Below are 5,485 nucleotides of genomic sequence, written 5' to 3'. Positions count from 1 at the left end.
AGGTTGAGTGGTGAGGGTGAGTGGTGCGGGTGAGTGCTGGTTGTGACGGTGAGTGGTGAGGGTGAGTGGTGAGGGTGAGTGGTGAGGCTGAATGGTGAGGGTGAATGGTGACAGTGAGTGGTGAGTGGTGAGGGAGACTGGTGAGGGTGAGTGGTGATGGTGAGGGGTGAGTGGTGAGGGTGAGTGGTAAGGGTGAGTGGTGAGGGTGAGGGGTGAGTGGTGAGGGGTGAGTGGTGAGGGTGATTGATGACGAAGAGTGGTGAGGTTGAGTGGTGAGTAGTAAGGGTGAGTGGTGATGGTGAGGGTTAGTGGTGAGGGTGAGTGGTGAGTGGTCAATAGTGAGCGGTCAGGGTTAGTAGTGAGGGTGAGTGGTGATGGTGAGGGGTGAGTGGTGAGTGGTGAGTGGTGACGGTGAGTGGTGAGGGAGAGTGGTGAGGGAGAGGGGTGAGGGTGAGTGTTGAGGGTGAATGGTGAGGGTGAATGTTGAGGTTGAGTGGTGAGGTTAAGTGGTGAGGGTGAGTGGGGAGGGTGAGTGCTGAGGGTGTGGTGAGAGTGAGTGGTGAGGGTGAGTGGTGAGGGTGAGTGGTGAGGTTGAGTGGTGAGGTTAAGTGGTGAGGGTGAGTGGGGAGGGTGAGTGCTGAGGGTGTGGTGAGAGTGAGTGGTGAGGGTGAGTGGTGAGGGTGAGTGGTTAGGATTTGTGATGATGGTGAGTGCTGAGGGTCAGTGTTGATGTTGAGGGTGAGTGGTGAGGGTGTGTGGTGAATAGTAAGGGTGAGTGGTTAGAGTGAGTGGTGAGGGTAAGGGTGAGTGGTGAGTGGTCAGTGGTGAGGTTGAGTGGTGAGTAGGAAGTGTGAGTGGTGAGGGTGAGTGGTGGGTGGTGAGGGTGAGTGGTGAGGGTTAGTGGAGAGTGGTGAGTGGTGATTGGTCAGTGGTGATTGGTCAGGATGAATGGTGAGTAGTGAGGGTGAGGTTGAGTGGTGAGGTTGAGTGGTGAGGGTGAGTGGTGCGGGTGAGTGCTGGTTGTGACGGTGAGTGGTGAGGGTGAGTGGTGAGGGTGAGTGGTGAGGCTGAATGGTGAGGGTGAATGGTGACAGTGAGTGGTGAGTGGTGAGGGAGACTGGTGAGGGTGAGTGGTGATGGTGAGGGGTGAGTGGTGAGGGTGAGTGGTGAGGGTGAGTGGTGAGGGTGAGGGGTGAGTGGTGAGGGGTGAGTGGTGAGGGTGATTGATGACGAAGAGTGGTGAGGTTGAGTGGTGAGTAGTAAGGGTGAGTGGTGATGGTGAGGGTTAGTGGTGAGGGTGAGTGGTGAGTGGTCAATAGTGAGCGGTCAGGGTTAGTAGTGAGGGTGAGTGGTGATGGTGAGGGGTGAGTGGTGAGTGGTGAGTGGTGACGGTGAGTGGTGAGGGAGAGTGGTGAGGGAGAGGGGTGAGGGTGAGTGTTGAGGGTGAATGGTGAGGGTGAATGTTGAGGTTGAGTGGTGAGGTTAAGTGGTGAGGGTGAGTGGGGAGGGTGAGTGCTGAGGGTGTGGTGAGAGTGAGTGGTGAGGGTGAGTGGTTAGGATTTGTGATGATGGTGAGTGGTGAGGGTGAGTGTTGATATTGAGGGTGAGTGGTGAGGGTGTGTGGTGAATAGTAAGGGTGAGTGGTGAGAGTGAGTGGTGAGGGTAAGGGTGAGTGGTGAGTGGTCAGTGGTGAGATTGAGTGGTGAGTAGGAAGGGTGAGTGGTGAGGGTCAGTGGTGGGTGGTGAGGGTGAGTGGTGAGGTTGAGTGGTGAAGGTTAGTGGAGAGTGGTGAGTGGTGGTTGTGACGGTGAGTGGTTAGTGGTGAGGGTCAGTGGTGAGGGTGAGTGGTGAGGCTTAATGGTGAGGGTGAATGGTGAGAGTGAGTGGTGAGTGGTGAGGGAGAGTGGTGAGGGTGAGTGGTGATGGTGAGTGGTGCGGGTGAGTGGTGATGGTGAGGGGTGAGTGGTGACGAAGAGTGCTGACGTTGAGTGGTGAGTAGTAAGGGTGAGTCGTGAGGGTAAGGGTTAGTGGTGAGGGTGAGTGGTGAGGGTTAGTGGTGAGGGTGAGGGTCAGTGGTGAGGGTGAGTGGTGAATGGTGAGTGGTCAGGGTAAGTGGTGATGTTGAGTAGTGAGGGTGAGTGGTTAGGGGTGAGTTGTGTGGATGAGTGGTGAGGGTGAGTGGTGAGGGGCAGTGGTGAAGGTGAGTAGTGAAGGTGAGTAGTAAGTAGTGAGGATGAGTGGTGAGTGGTAAGGGTGATTAGTGAGTAGTGAGGGTGATTGGTGAGGGTGAGGATGATTAGTGTGTAGTGAGGGTGAGTGGAGAGGGAGAGAGTGAGTGGTGAGCGTGAGTGGTGAGGGTGAGTGGTGGTGGTGTGGGTGAGTGGTAAGCGTGAGTGGTGAGGCAGAGGGTGAGTGGTCAGGGTGAGTGGTGAGTGGTGAGGCTGAATGATCAGGGTGAATGGTGAGAGTGAGTGGTGAGGGTTAGTGGTGAGAGTGAGTGGTGAGGGTGTGTGGTGATTGGTGAGTGGTGAGGGTGAGTGGTGAGGGTGAGTGGTGAGGGTGAGGGAGATTCGTGAGGGAGATTGGTGAGTAGTGAGTTGTGATGGTGAATGGTGAGGGTGAGTAGTGAGTGGGAGTGTTGACGATGAGTGGTGAGGGTGAGTTGTGAGTGCTGAGTGGTGAAAGGTATTGTCAAAGCCCACCGGGCTTTGACAATACCTTAGTATCTGTCTATATATGTAAGGTTAGTAAGAAATATATTTTTCACCCGGGCAACGCCGGGTACTTCTGCTAGTTTAATATATATATTTAATGCCACCAGGTAAGGCCCACAGACGAGATAGTAACATCTCGCCACCCTGCCGCCCCTCTCGCCGCCGAGGAATGTACTATTTTGACATGCACTTCATCGTTCACATTTTCGTTAGCCAAGCAAAAATTTTCACAGAAAATGCCTTTATAAATAACAAATGACATTTACGAAAATAGAAGAACTCGACTAATTTGACATGAATAAGATATCTAATATACATATAATGTACATTTAAAGTGGAGAGTGAATATGACACGGTTTCCCCAAAGTAATTCGCAACCACATCAGACTATATTTTCCAAATATTTCTTTGGAAAAATAAAAGCAAACTTTTAATGGAGAAAACATTACGCATCTCAGATTTGCCGACACCTTAGTCATCAATGGGAATTAACTGCAGGAAATGACGAATGGACATAATAATAAGAATGCAAAGTCATTATAACGATACCTACTGAATGTGACTATGTTCAGACAAAATGCCATGGATACATGTGTAGTGGAGTAACGCGCGTGGAGTTTTGCAAACAGTGTGCATGCACGTGTGAGCCACGGACAGTGAAGTCAAGCCAGGACAAACAGGTGCGGTGTGGGAATAATCCAGAGAGAGTGTGGGGGCTGCTGCCCCCCGATTCCTCTCCACCTTCCTCCTCTTCTTCTCTCCTCGCTGCTGCTGCTTCCCCTCTGTGAAACATAACTCTTGGCTGGCCCTTGGCCACATCGGGTCATTCACACACCCTCCGCGTGCATTACCTCAAACATTAGTAGGAGACTACCCTGCACAACCACGGCCCACACTCGTATATGCGCCGCCACTCAAACGCGACGTTTCCGCTCACACAACCACGCTCAGCGATGCACACACGGAGCGGAGGTTTCTTCCCCTGGGATACCGAGCACCCAGCCACACACGCAGCGCGGAGGTCAGGGGTCACAGGACGAAACGCGCACCCACGGAGTCCTTCGGGAGTTGACACCGCGCACCGACCACATGCGTCACGGCGAGCGCACACACACCACCATGCACTTTCCTCACACTCGTAGAAACCACACGAGGCTGTTATTGATCACTAACGATTTATTCCCGGCGTGTCTGTGAGTCACTATCACCCGAATCAGTCAGAATCAGCAAGGCAAGGCTAACCTATTTCCCGACGGTCTAAACCCGACCTACCTCGTCTATTTGTAATTAATCTCCCTAGCCTTTTACACTAATTCCCAACTCTCTCTCACGTACTCACGGTTCGGCTCGGATCTGCGGGAAGTCACGGAAAGATGAGGCTGCTCGCTGCTCTCGCTGGGAGCGGGCCTGGCTGCGCTGCGACTCGTCATACGGACGATCCAGTGGCCGACAAGCTGACTGATCCTGGCTTGTGCTGGACACCGACCTCCTTTATCTTAACCTTCTCTCACCTTTTATTGTTCTCTACATCAAAGAGAATTCGGCGCTGATCCGCTGGCCTTGCCGGCTGATCAGGTGGCTCGGTTTTCCCGCCACTCTCCCCGGACCGGTGCTCTCTCAGACGTCCGCATTTTACCTTCTACATCAAAGGGACAACCGTGGGGCTGCTGCTTTGGAGCACAAGCACATTTGTCCTACCAATCAGAGGGCCTGCCCTGTTTTCCCGCCGTTAGTGGCTCCACCTCCTACCTGCCTGTTGACCCGTGTGTGTTGAGTGTGTCTTCTACCCGCGGTGGCTGAGTAGCCCCGTCGTGACCATGTAATTACAACCCAAGTCACGGCGCCGTGGTGCGAGTTAGCCTCGGGGGAGATCGCCTAATTCCCTGGCCGCAGGAAACCGTAAAGATTAGTCCCATGAGAGGGCTTCTGGGTGGAAACCTGTCGGCCAGATGACCTCTCCTCGGGGCCCTATGTGGGGGTGTGTGTGTGTTCATGTGGGGGGTGGTGAGGGAAAAGCAGCGTCGGCCCCGTCGCTTGGTGGTGGTGGGGTCGTAGGTGGGGTGTCGGCAGAACGGCTTCGCTGCTGCGGCATCACAAGAAACAACCAATTACAATGCATAGCGGTGATTGGCTGGCTGCAAATGCAGACACGGTGTAGGCACCTCGGAGTCTGCAGATTGAGTCAATAGCAGCAGAGAAGCTAGCAGAGTATATAGTGAGAGGCTATCCGTAGAGAAGCTAGCAGAGTGTATCGTAATAGGCTAACAGTGGAGAGGCTAGCAGAGTGAGAGCAGAGGGAGCGAAGCGACCAGAGCGTGGCAGACAGGCTAGCAGTGGAGAGCCTAGGAGTGTGAGAGAGAGAGCAGGCTAGCAGCGGAGAGGCTAGGAGAGAGATAGAAATCAGGCTAGCGGTGGAGAGGCTGGGAGAGAGAGCGGAGTGAGCGAAGCAGGCAAGCAGCGTAAGCGGGAGAGTTGCGACTGAGTTACGTGGTGTTGAACGCGAGGAGTTCTGTTCGAATAAAAGTGACATAGGAGGGGAAAAAAAGTTGTCCGCGTGAAATAACAGCACTACACATGTATCTCAGTGGAAAATGCACAAAAAAGCAGACGTGGACACATTTCTAGTTTCGTCATTTTGATGTTTATCCAGTTCTCCATTTGCAGTGCTGATTGTGTGTTACCCTTACATATCTCACACTTTCTTCCCATGAGAAAAAACAATTGTGTTTATTATTATTATTATTATAATAAGGTGCATCTTTCCCAAGATG

This window comes from Lampetra fluviatilis, chromosome 6 (assembly GCF_964198595.1).
Source record: "Lampetra fluviatilis chromosome 6, kcLamFluv1.1, whole genome shotgun sequence".
NCBI classification, from domain to species: domain Eukaryota; kingdom Metazoa; phylum Chordata; class Hyperoartia; order Petromyzontiformes; family Petromyzontidae; genus Lampetra; species Lampetra fluviatilis.
Note: the sequence above shows the minus strand (reverse complement) of the source record.